The 14,329-nt window shown below is 32.8% G+C and overlaps 1 protein-coding gene across 1 annotated transcript in view; it reads right to left on the bottom strand.

Annotated features, from left to right (window-relative positions):
* Smp_055240 (putative cadherin) overlaps window positions 1-14,329 on the bottom strand; it is a gene marked incomplete at both ends in the record, with an annotated part of 37,940 nt that overhangs the window by 5,670 nt on the left and 17,941 nt on the right. The gene's annotated exons all lie outside the window — the stretch shown is intronic.

The raw sequence follows: 14,329 nt of genomic DNA, 5'->3' as shown, positions 1-14,329 counted from the left end.
CTGGGTTCGAGTCTCGCTCGCGAGAGCGGGTTCGTGGATGCGCACTGCTGAGAAAATGATTTATTATAATTTGTAGCTTACTTACTTACTTACGCCTGTTACCCCTCGTAGAGGAGCATAGGCCACACACTAGTATTCTCCATCCGACCCTGTCCTGGGCAAACCTTTCCAGTTCCTCCCAGTTGTTATTCATCCTTTTCATATCTGCTTCTATTTCCCAAAGTAATGTGTTCTTAGGCCTTCCTCGTTTCCGCTTCGATTCAGGATTCCAAGTTATCTCTTGCCACGTGATGCAGTTTGACGATTTCCTCAGTGTGTGTCTTATCCACTTCAAACGTCTTTTCCTAATTTCCTCTTCAGCTTGAAGCTGGTATGTCCTCTCCCATAAAACGCCATTGCTGATATTATCCGGCCAATGGATGTTGAGTATTTTGCGTAGACAATTGTTTATAAATACTTGTACCTTCTTGACGATGGATGTAGTAGTTCTCCACGTTTCAGCTGCGTACAGTAGGACAGTCTTGACGATCGTATTGAAGATTCTCACTTTGAAATTTGTTGACAGTTGTTTTGAGTTCCATATGTTCTTCGATTGTTGGAATGCTGTCCTTGCTTTGCCAATCCTCGCCTTTATATCTGCATCAGATCCCCCTTGTTCATCGATGATGCTTCCCAGGTACGTGAATGTTTCCACATCTTCCAGAGTTTCTCCACCCGGTGCGACTGAGTTGATGCAGAGGCCTTAATATATTATTACAATATATTATTTATTCAATTTGCATAAATTTGAGCTTCCCTAATATAGATATTATTGACTAAACTTCAATTGGCCTTTTATCACAGATTTTGTAGGAGAGGTGAATTGTTAATAATATTGTAATTGGGGACACTCGTTTCATCTGATTTAGGACTTGATAGATGCATGTACCTGGATCATAGTGTTGGTTTTTACATAAGTATTCAAGCTCAGCCTAACTTGTAACAAATATAGAATATACTATCCAATCAGCTACGAGGTCTGGATATGTACAATTGCTAGATACAGTCTATTTATTCTACTAAAATTCTATTATTCAATTAATCATAGTTTTTGATTGCATAAATAATCATTTCAGAAATTTACCGCATTTCAAAAGATACTACTTATTTTATTACCATCTCTTTAAGTTATATTAATTTTCAAGAAGATATTGTTTTCAAATGTGAAATAAAATGTTGATAAGTAAACTAGTTGTATTGTAATGTACAGGAACATGAATGGGGACAAACGAATGTATTAAGCCAGCAAATTTGCAGAATATCTCAGTAAAATATGAGAACCATATAGTAAATAGTTAATTTGCAAACTATAAATCAATTGTCTCAATCTTGTGCAAATATCTGTCCATCGTCTCTGATATCATTGTTCATGCATTTTTATACCAATTACATTCCGTTTCCGTTCTTTCATCATCGATCTTCTATTGAAATACACTCAATAACCGATCATCGATATATACTACTTATGTGGATATAAGTAGCCTACATTACAGTATCAATTATGAAATGAAAATTTTTTTAATACAGTTTGAGTTAACAAACGTTAAATAATTTTCTTATTCTTTTATAAAGTGGACATTTTATTGATTTGAAGACAAGATTGAAATTATACATTGGTAAGCATCATATAAGTGTTGATTGAGATGATACATTTCATTAACTAGGTTTACTGTCAAAACCATTTACCTCAAGTTTTCTTTTATATTTAGGACTCGTCGTATAATATGAGTTATTGGTCTTCTCAACTGGTTTTGTTAATGTAAGTGGACTTTTCTCAGTTATATAATTCGATATAAAAAATAATATTTCATTCAGGTATGTACATGTACATCTTTGTAACATTTATAAACTGTACACCAGTAAACATGTGAATACTTCAACAAATGGATGCAAATGTAAACTAAGTCGAAATATGAGGAATTTAAGTACGACAAGTTTTTATAAACGTTTCTTTACCCGCTTTCCGAACCCTTCCAAGAGTAAAAATGAGAAGATTCTTGAAAATTTTTGCTTAATAACATTTTTAGTAAGAGTCACTGTGTGTAAATTAAGTAAAGATACAAATGGGTTTATTATAAGTGCTATAAAAAGAGGTTACTGTTGAATTATGATGATTAGTATGTTTGTGCTATTAAAATGGTATGAAGATCGCCAATCAACTTACAGTACATGATAATATAATGTGACTGATTAGTAGTGTTATATCCACATTGTCTAATTACTTATGGTTGAAAACGAGGTCCTATTACAGGTGTCACGATGTTAAGCAACAATACAAAAGACTGGTATAACTTGATAGTTATTCAATATGTACAAAAAATGACGACAATCATAACAATATCAAATACTGTATATCAATCTAAACATAACATACGTTAATTTATTATAAAGAATATCATACTTAATAAAATTCATAACGAAAATGGAATTAATCTGAAAAATAAAACGAATATTATTCTATACGGTTACCATACGGAATAAGAGTCAACACTTATCATATTGTGCAAAGTTCAATACTGAATATCGATCTACTAACCTCAGAGTGGACGAAATTCACACATGTCAACCTGACAGAATACCATAATGAACAAGAAATATCAACCTAAATAATGCCATATTCTTATCCTGTTCTATCAGTTGGCTACATATGAGATATAGCTATTCACTGAAAAGTCATAGATACATTACTACTAATATATATATATATATATATTAGACTAAAAGGTAATTTGACATTATTGTATTCATTGGGTTGTGGAGATTTTTGAGTATTATTGAGATCATGAGCCAACATTACTTAAACGATCAATATTTCTATTATAAAATCAACGTGAGTCAAATCAAAATTACAGTTTACATAAATAACAAATGATTTTATGATGTTCTATGATTCAATTCATTAAAACACACAAAGTTTTCCAATACTTGAAATCTTATAGAGAAGCAAAAAATAGAAAGGCCGAAGAACATGGGAACAGATATGAAAAGGATGAACAGCAACTGGAGACAACTGTAAAGGATTGATTAGAACATAGTTTGGTGGAGAATGCTGGTGGACAGCCTATTTTCTTCCACGAGGGGTATATAGGAGCAAGTAAGTAAGTAAATATAATATGAATGTGTTTTACTGAATTTAACTAGATATCAGTTGAATACTTTAGACCCTAGTTTAATAATACTGTCAAAAGGCTCAGCAATGAACAATACACAACAGTACCTGTGATTAGATCTAAGACCTTCAGTACCACCTGCTGTCATACCATTTTAAAATTATGAAATTTGTATCATGTGGTTCACATAGTTATTATTATGAACATGGTCGATTCTCTAGAGATCAATCTTTTTTGCGATAATTTATATCTGGAAATCACTTAAGCTAGACGACAAGCTAGTGTGGGAGAGAACAAACCAGATTCCAGTGGAGGAAGAAATCGGGAAGAAGCGCTGTAAGTGGATAGGGCACACATTGGATAAATCACCCAACTTCATTACAGGGCAAGCCCTCAAATGGAGTCCTCAAGGTCAAATAAGATCAGGGAGACCAAAGAACATATCATACCGAGAAATGGAGACAGACATGAGAAGAATGAACAAAACTTGGATAGAACTAGAAAGGAAGGGCGAGGATAGAGTGTGTTGGAGAATGGTGGTCGGCGGCCTATGCTCCATTGAGAGTAACGGACATAAGTAAGTAAGTAAGACGACTAATGTTCTCTGGTTTACGACGATATCTTAAGTCAGTCAGTGATACAAACAATTTTAAATATTACTTTTGATTCTAAACGTTATGTTTAGCCTTTAGATATTACAAGATGTTTTCCAAGCCATTGTCAATGAAATCAATATCTTATACAGAAAATTCATATAGTGCCATGAATAAATGAATTCAATCTACCTGTTTGTTTATGAAATGGAAATTACAGACGAATTAATTATTCCTTTAATAAAAATTTATGCATATGTTAATTTCATTACAGAATTATAAGATATGCATAGGATTTCAATTATTCTTCTCTTATAGAATAGAAGTAATAAGGCTTTAAAAAACATACTTTACGGTGTTAAGAAAAACTGCCTTATTCGATACATATATATGAAGTTTCTAGTTTTTTATCTTGGTCCATATTCATATAACCCTCCTATCAGTAGATACTGTTTCTAAGTTTCAAATGAAAAGAAATCAATATCCATATATATATATTCAATTGTTACTAATGAAAACAGGTTTCCCTAGTGTGCTCTTTCAAGCATAATATGTCTGAATTAAAACAAAATATGTATATAAAAGAAAAATACATATAAATCTTATCTATAAATAACCCATAGTCAGTCAGTCAGTCACAATGTAGAACTTAGTACGTACGTACATCAGTTCGAGTTGCCATACCACATTAACACAGAAATGCAGTTGTCGATTCAAATCCCATAGTCGTAGAAGTAGTAAGTATATAAGCAGTAATCCGAAAGATTAGAGTTCGAGGATGTTATTCATGGATTATAATCCAGTGAAATATATTTGAAAAGAGAAAAAATATAGGGACATAAAGAATCCAGAAGATTAGAATTCAGGAGAACACAAAGAGTGGATACATCTTCGCCATTGCAAACGATTTTGAACAATGTCATTCAAGGTCTCTAACCATCGGTCGCTATCATCTCGCGAATTCCAACCAGGTAGTCTACACCTACCAACATGGTTCAGTCCACTTGTCAGCGACTTCATGGATTTATGCCACGTTTTGGTCTGACCGCCCTTAGCTTTCTTCCAACCTACTCCTACACCATAAAGCATTACACGTTGGGGCTGTCGGTGGTATTCATTTTCAATAGAATATATGAAATGATACTATAGTAATAAGATCTTATATAACATACACATATTACTGCTAATAAATTCAAGTTTAAAAATTGAGGACAATACCCCAAGTATTTAGTTCTTTTTTTTCATTTTGTTACTTATGATATATAGGGCTCAAAATTCTTGACCTTAAGTTTAATCTTCACAGTTGATCTGTTAATCTTTCAATATATATATTTTTGACCTATATTCAGTCAAGTATTACTAGTTAGCTTATAAGTTTTGAAAATTTTTATCTACTCTGTTTATCATACTGACCATTATAGGTATAAGACAGAAAAAAATAGAATTTTGTTGACAGATATAAAGAAAAATCTCATCATCTTGCTAATTAATATCACTAGAAGACTCTTTTGTATAAACATAGCTAACTCTATTCCACAATTAGAGATACCATCAGTATTCAATGGCTGAATTTTCAATGGACTGAATCATAACATATTACCTATTGTCGTTTGCTACTTTCAAAGTGGACACAATTCCTAAGATAATTTTGGAACAAGTAGGAATATATTTAGAAACATAAGAAAGGATTAAGTTTATTTTGTGATAAGATGGTGGTTGGAGGTGGTCAACAGGAAACTGTGGACCCGGGTTTCGTGCTACTTGGCACTCGTCAGCAAAGTGTACCTAATCTTGAGGGAACTGGTGCTCCCTGACGGATTCGATCCCGCGTCACTCAGCTTCACATTCAGAGACGTTACCACTGAGCTATTCAGACCTCGACCAACCTCCTGTAGGACTGAGATGTAATCACAATTGATTGATCACTGGGTGGTGATCAATGTCATGCGCAGTGTCGAGCCACCTAGACTGGTGGCCACATTGCAACTTCATCGATAGCATTCGATCAGCACTAAGAAGAACTTGACACGTATGACACTGATCACCACCTAGTGACCAATCAATTATAAATTCATTTTGTATTGTTTGTTTGAATCTACCCACTGATGTTTAAGACTGAAATTGATCAGTCTGTTATTGGTATATGTGCATCCTGTGCCTCGATATTCCTTGACGTCTCGAAACGCGCATCCTGGATTCCACAACTAGCCATCATCCATCTTTGCTTATAAAAATTTTTTTTAAAATCACATATGTTTCTTCGTTCGGACTGGTATTTCATTCATTATGACTAAAAATCTGTAAGCGGTGTGGTCTGCATTTTCTCAGCTTTCTAAGCTATGATCATGTGTAGTAAGTTTAGTTGTTCTTGTTGTTATATATATAATGAATACCCAACCAAAATTGTTATATATAATACCCTGAAATACTGTTGTTTCATTAGCTATTAGTGAAAATTCGCGTTAATTTATCTATCGAATACAGCTTTATGAACTCAGCATATAGTTACACCCTATAATAATTAGTAGTATTGTAGTGTGATCTACTTATATCCATATAAGTAGTATATGGTGATGGTCAGACATAGAATGTATTTTGCCAGAAGACCGATAAGGAAAGAACTGAAATGAAGCTCAATTGGTACGAAAATGCATGAACAATTATAATCGAAGACTATGGACGGATATTTACAGAAGAAACAGTGAAGATTGAGACAATTGATTGTTATTTTGCAAATTAACTGTTTACTGTATGGTTATCAGAATTTAGTGAGATAGTTTGTAATTTGTACTTAAATACATTCGATTGTCCGCAACCCGTGCTTTGTTCACTACAGTATTACTTGCCTCTCTAGATCTATACACAGATAGCTAATAATAGAACTCCTAATTTGGTGGTTGTAAGCCAGAAGCATTAAAAAATTTGGATTGCTCTCGTTATTATGTAATTTTTCCTAATAATAGCTGGATCTATGTCGATAACTATCAAAAAAACATTGGGGAAAAAATAATTTGGTCAGAAAGATTGAAAATTTATTAATTCATAATTTTCAGCTGATATTGAAACTACTGTGTGTTTTTCTTTTCGGTTACTTCTGACGACAAAATTTAAGGGTATGACCATGAATATTTAAAAAAAAAGAATTTAGTTATGTTCAGTATGTCTAGTTGTACACTTTGTTTTGTTCAAATATATAAAGATATAACATTCTGTGGAATAATCAATCTTTGGTGGTAACTCCAATTAAGACTAATAATAGCTTCATTACTAGAAGTCAATGTTAATCGACAAACAAGCACTGAATGAATAATTAGCTTTAATATACATCTTACAACAATATTAGATGATACTCCCATTATTTTGTTGTTGTTGAGTTATTAATAGAATCGGGCAGTTATTTTAAGGCGTACAAAGTGGTAGAGGTGTAAAAAAGTGTTCAGTGAGGAATAAATGGATGTGGATAGTATATTTAAACTATAATTGTTTTCAGAAGCGTTTTTATGGAGATTTCAGTATTTTCATAGTTGAAAGTTGTCCTCAGTGAGTTCCTATATCACAATAGACGTGGCTGAACTCCACTGGTCACTTCTCTTGAAGCTCTAGCGAGAAGCAGTGACAAGTGGAATTCAACCACGCCTGTTGTGAGATAGGAACTCACCGAAGACAATCGGTGAACGGTTGCTCAACTCTGTGGATTGGCTGAAGTGAGACATTAACATCGGTGGATGCAAGCTCAGTGGTCTATTGGTTAAGTGCTCTGGCACGAGACTGATAGGTCCTGGGTTCGAATCTCGCGAGACGAGTTCGTGGATGTGCACTGCTGAGGAGCCCCGAAATAGGACGAAACGGCCATCCAGTGCTTCCAGGTTTTCCATGGTAGTCTAGCTTCAATTGACTCATGCTTTCAACTATAATTGTTTTATTGTTATTTACAATATTCTTTATACAGTTGAAGTAAAAAAAGAAAGAGAAACCATTTTTTCATCAACATTTTTTGGCGCTCTTTTTTACATCATCACCTAAATACGTTTTTTTGTTTAAACAAACAAAATTTGCAAATATGTATTAAAATTTTAGCACTGAGGTAATAAACAGTGTGGAACAATCGACATTACTGAATGTAAAGGTTTGGAATGACAAAAGGTAATCAATCATAACTATATATATATGCAAGAACAGGTTAAAGGTTATTAGATGCTAGAACCAAGAAAGCATAAAGGGTGTGTGCTTTCCGGTTTGCTGAAGCGATAAAAAAACTTAGAACCGGATCTATGTAATCAAAAAGAGACAATGATAAACTCATTACTACCCTGGAGATCGGCCTAATCAACCACTTTACCAATACCCGAGAGTGATTACGAATGCTACAAAGAGTCATTGCATAACTACTGAGGGTTCAAAAGATTGGTAAAAACATGAGTCTGCCCAAACTAAGCAAAAACAAACAAAAAATGGGTTGTGAGTGTAATGTAATGGTTCTGCGTAAGCACTGCAGAAACAGTTATCCCTCCCCGGTAGTTGTACCATGCTTCGATGTACCACTCTTCTCCAGAAGGGCCTACTAAGCTTCACCATTCTATATGGCTGGAAGGGGCACTACCCTGCTTCTCTTTTTTGTTTTAGTTTTTTGGTTATTAGTTTTATTTTGGTTATTATTTAGTTTATGTTATACTCCTCTCCCATTACCCAATTCTTAAACCTCCCTTTCACTCACACATTTCCGCTCACTTGTTTCTCTTAAATTATATGAACTTTCCGAATTCTATACAATTATTACGTAACCCATCCTATTTGTTTTTAATTACATGATTCTTTTATTACCTTAAAATTTATTACACCATTTATCTTATTTGTCTCTGAACTCCTGTCAACTATTACACTACCCATGCTTTATTGGCCCTTGATTCTAACACCTAATAACCTCTAACCTGTTCTTGCACATATATAAAGTTATCATTGATAACCTTTTGTCATTCCAATCCTTTACATTCACTTATGTCAATTGTTCCACCCTATTTACTACCCCAATGCTAAAATTCTAATACATATTTGATTGTAAGCAGCTAATTAGAAACTACGAAATATAAAGAATTCATAATTATTCTGCATCAATATTTGTTCTGATTTTATTTAAATTTTCATAACGTGAGTCAATTGAAGCTAGACCACCAGGGAGAACCTCGAAGCAGTGGACGCCGTTTCGTCCTATTGTGGGACTCCTCAGCAATGTGAATCCACGACCTCGTCTCGCGAGATTCGATAAAAGGAACTAATTGTATGAAAATTTCCAAATATAACAATGAATTCAATAAAGTTAGAAACTATTATCATTTAGTCAGTTTTCGATAAACTATTTGAATGATTATCATTGTGTAATGAAAATTTTATTGAGATGGTGGAGAAGTTTTGTAGCTCTGATGGGTAACTCAGAGAACAAAACTCCATCAAAAATTTTTATTCTGATGAAACAAAAAAATTTTTTTTTCCTGTTTTATAAAAATTGTTTGTTTTCTTCTTATCAATGAAAATGATTGAACTGTCTGGTTATTTATCTCGGAAAACTAAACAATACTACTACAGATAGAAATGGTTGGAGACAAAAAAGTGTATGAATAATTATAAATTTACAATACATATAGACATATGAATGGATAACAATAAAGTATGTTAATTTATGATTAGTTGTGAAGAATCGTATTCACCTGTTGTGAATGTTCATGAAGGAATTTTATGAACGTCGATCTAAGCTAGATCATCATTGAAAACCTGGAAGTACTAGACAGCCATTGCGTCCTAGTATGGGACTCCTCAGTAATGTACATTGACGATTCCACACGCAGGACTCGGACCCATGACCATAGGTCTTGCGCGGCTGGCCAGTGCTTCCAGGTTTTTAGTGGTGGTCTAGGTTATATTGAATCATGAATCCAACTATTATAATCACTACAACCTCCACAAAATCCCAAATGTAAGAAAAATCTAGCTTCTAGCAATAGTATAAACTTTATTACTGAAACACAAATATATCCAATTGACAACGCCTAAATAACACTATACAGGAATCTATATTTATATAACAAATATAACGAGAATAAAACGAATTCCAAATTTATACATCTACTTATCTATGATAATTTCAGATTGAATATCAGACTTTTCTTCATCAATGTTCAATATTTAATTTTTAAAAAAATCATGTAGAGTTACATTCTCTCACGAATCCAGTGTAACATCAACTGTAGTGAATGAGAACACAGGTAAGGACAACCGATTATAATTGTTCATGCATTTTCGTACCATTTGCGTGCCGTTCCCGTTCTCTCCCATTCAATCTTCTATTGAAATACATTCAATGCCCGACCATCATCATATACTACTTATGTGGATATCAGTAACCCACACCACATAACTACAGTATATATATGTATATATGTAGCAAATTAATGAGCATAAAACGAAAACATTGGGTAACAACTATTTATGCATATCTTTAGTTACTGTTATATCGGTGTATGTGTATGTGCCCTGTTTGACATATGACGTGATTATGCCCGCCAATGAGAGAAGAGTGAATTATCGAACGGAGCAATGATACAGAAAAGACGTATCAGCTGTCTCGAGTACTTATCAGTCCTGCTTTCTGCCTAGCCCAGCCAGTTAAGTCCAAAACACCAATAACAGACTCTGCAATATGAATCATTATTCACAAACATACTGGGTTTATATACCACACAAACTGACCACATCGTACCAATAAAATAGAAAATAACATTTGTACAAGATTTGGCTAAAGGTGGCTGTGAACAGGGGGAACAGTAATTAATAGACTGGGGATAACTCAAGAATGGTAGATCGTATAATAATAATCTATAGTTCAAAATAAACCTTATAATAAGAAGGACACGAATATGAATAGTTTAGTTACTTAACAATTGTACAATAGGAAATCTACATATCACATTTGTTCAAAGTAGTCCTCAAAGTTACAATCCATAATTCTCCACGGGATACAACAGTTACTACGTATTTTTAATGCTTTACGCACACAAAAATTTTTAATTTTTCAAAATTTTAATGTTTTTAAGTTAATCAACTAATTATTTTTTATGTGATGGAAATACTACTCATATCATAACATTACATTCTAATAGCTAATATCATTCGTATGTTTCATTACTACCTCCAGTTTGACAGATTTCTATGTAGATCAGTATAGGTGGGAGAAATGTTAACTAGAAGCAATTTATATTGAACTTAGATTACATTACTAAATGAAATCCATTCATATGAAATGAATTGACGTTTGACAGTTAAATTAGCATTACATATACTATAGTTATCTATGTGATCTGTGTTGTTCATTGATAATAATACTAAACTTATATTGACAACTAAAACATTTATTAGCTATGACAACTGTTGAACTTTTGAAATTGTTAACTATTTTTGTATTTTACTGGAAAACAAAATAAAAAACAACATAAATTTTCCATCAATATATTTTATAAAGTCCATTGATATTGTGGTGAACGTTCTTATGCACTACAATATAAGTATACTCATTGTTAAATATGTCTGACAGATATCAACAAGATAGTTTATCTTTGAAATGATTGATTATTTATACTCTCTATGATACATTCAAGATAACATTCAGATAAATATCAGTAAGAAAAGTAAGCGGCTTATAATAAGGGATACTTTAAATTAGTCATATATTATAAGTCTAAAGTTGAAAAAATAAGTCTTATGTTTTGAATCGATACATAATGGATGGTTTTTTACTGTCTAATTCTTTTGTTGTAATCATAAATATTTACTGGGAAATGTACTATTGTAGTGAACGAGAACACAAGTGGGAACAATCAAATGTATTTGAATACAAAATTACATGCGATGTTTTATGGTGTAGATGTAGGTTGGAAGAAAGGTAGGGGTGGCCACACCAAAACGTGGCACAAATTCATAAAGTCACTGACAAGTGGACTGAGCCATGTTGGTAGGTGTAGACTACCTGGTTGGGATCCGCTAGATGATAGCAACCGATGGTTAGAGACCTTGAATGACATAGCTCAAGATCGTTTGCAATGGGGAAGGTGCATCCACTTTATGTGTTTTACCAAATTCTAATCTTCTGAATTCTTTATGACCCTTTCTTTTTTCTCTTCCCAAATATATTTCACTGTATTATAATCCTTGAATAAGATCTTCAAACCATAATCATTCCGATTACTGCTTATACTCTTACTACTTCTACTACTATGGGATTTGATTCGACAACTGCTTCTCTGTGCTAATGTGGTATGGCAACTCGAACTGATGTACGTACGTACGAAGTTCTACATTGTGACTGACTGACAAATTATAGAACATCTTAGTAATGTCTAATAACCATACAGTAAATACTTCATTTGCAGAATGTCAACCAATTGTCTCAATCTTAACTGTTCCTTTTGCACATATCGTCTCAGACTTCATTGTTCTTTTTTTTCCATACCAATCATTCTTTGTTTTTCTTTTTTAGTACAACCGATTATATTTAGCACAAAATTACCGAGTTACTTGATAAAACAGAAAAACTATACTCTAATACTTAATTTGCAAAATGTTCATTAATTGTTTCAGAATTCTAGGTTCTTAGGTCTTCACATCAATCACTATTTTGTTCTCGTTCTCTTTTCTTTGATCTTCTTAACCTTCTGCCTACATGCATTTCTTTTACGATTGATGATACATACTACTTATATGTGTCGATCTCAGTAGCACACACCGTACTGTTTGCTAAGAAAATATTTAACATTCATATGGACATCTATCCAAATTTGAACAAACATTTAAAGTGAAATTGGGCATCAAGAATATGCAATATATTAGATGGATAAATAATATTTGAAATAAGCTGACCTACTGAAGTATAAACAATGTTAACATTTTACTCTGAAAACTGGTCAGTGATCCTTCGGAGAATTGATAGAAATCGAACCTACTAAAGTTAGATAAATTTAATAGTAAATCTACACTAATTGCTTGTTCAATTATGTTCATATGCTGATATTGTATATGATATGAGTTATTGGAAGGAAAGTGCGTTTAAAATGGGATATATATATATGTGTACATTTGTAAACTATAGATATTTAATTTCAGTGATCATATAAAGCCTCTGGCTACAACTAAGGAAAAGTTAATCATTTTCATTTACCATGAAGCTAAAAATACACATGAGTATATTAAGCTTTCAAAGTATACATTGACTAAGAATAGCTGTAATGTTGTAATGTTGAATTAAAAGTGGCTGAAAAATAAAGGACATACTTTAAAGAAATCACCCAACTGCGTCACAAGACAAGCCCTCACATGGAATCCTGAAGGTCAAAGGAGAAAATGAAGACCAAAGAACACATCACACCGAGAAATGGAGACAGACATAAAAAGAATGAACAAAAGTTGGATAGAACTAGAAAGGAAGGCCCATGACAGGGTGTGTTGGAGAATGCTGGCCGGCGTCCCATGCTCGATGGGGGGTAACAGGCTCAAGTAAGCAAGTAAGTAAGGAAAATAAAGGACGATCAAATAGATTAATGTGTATTGAATTGCTTTGAGCTCTATTTCTCACTGATTATGTTGATTTTAATTGTTTCATTAAAAAAGATCGTCCCAATATACTAGTCAAAACATTTAAATTCCAATTTCTTAGATTTATACATTTATTATTGTGAATTGTTTTGATTAAGAGATGATGAAGAGGTTAATTCTACTTATAGCTTATTTTGATTATAGATCAATATAGGTTGAAGTACCATTGAAAACTAGGGAAAATTTATGAGTCACCTGGTTCAAGTATGTGATACTTATTATCGCATACAGACTAAATGAATTTAAAAAAAACCGCTTTTCAATTCTCGGTTTCTACCAGATATGTAGCTGGTTGTTGTTTTTTAGTAGAGTTCAACTGTGTTAAAATTGAGGCAATCATCATTAAAATCATAAAACTATAATACTATGATATTACGAATCAATTCATTATGTGAGTATTTATCACTGGATATGATCACTGAATTCTGAGGATTAAACACTCACCTAAAAACACTACATTAGTTTCCAGATAAAATAGTAAATGCGCTCTGCTACGAAACCTCACACCCTGGGACGAAACAACTGTTTAATATTCCTTTATTTTCAATGATTCATCTAATCAGTTTAATCCATGATTACAATCATTCATCGACTTAGTATTTTGGCTTGCTGTGAGAGATTTTTATATGCTAGTTTCATGAACAAACATAAACTATCTTTTTATCTTCTTTATATTTCCTAAGCACAAGAAAGATCTATCAATCAGTAGTAGTTTATTTTTTCCTACATAACAGTTGTTCATTGTTAATTTTTCATCTCTTAAGTTAATTAATGTGCAATTTAGCGTAATCAAATTAATTTTCACTGATGAAATAATTGAAATACGTTATATAATATTAGATTGAATGTCAAGAAAAGTGTTATTCGTATACTACTTATAAACTACTCACTTTATTTCATATGTCTAAGTTGGATAGTCTAATGATAGTTATATGTAATAATTAACATTTT

This window comes from Schistosoma mansoni, chromosome 4 (assembly GCF_000237925.1).
Source record: "Schistosoma mansoni strain Puerto Rico chromosome 4, complete genome".
Lineage (NCBI taxonomy): Eukaryota > Metazoa > Platyhelminthes > Trematoda > Strigeidida > Schistosomatidae > Schistosoma > Schistosoma mansoni.
The sequence above is the reverse complement of the archived record's forward strand: the minus strand, read 5'-3'. Positions and strand labels throughout refer to the sequence as shown.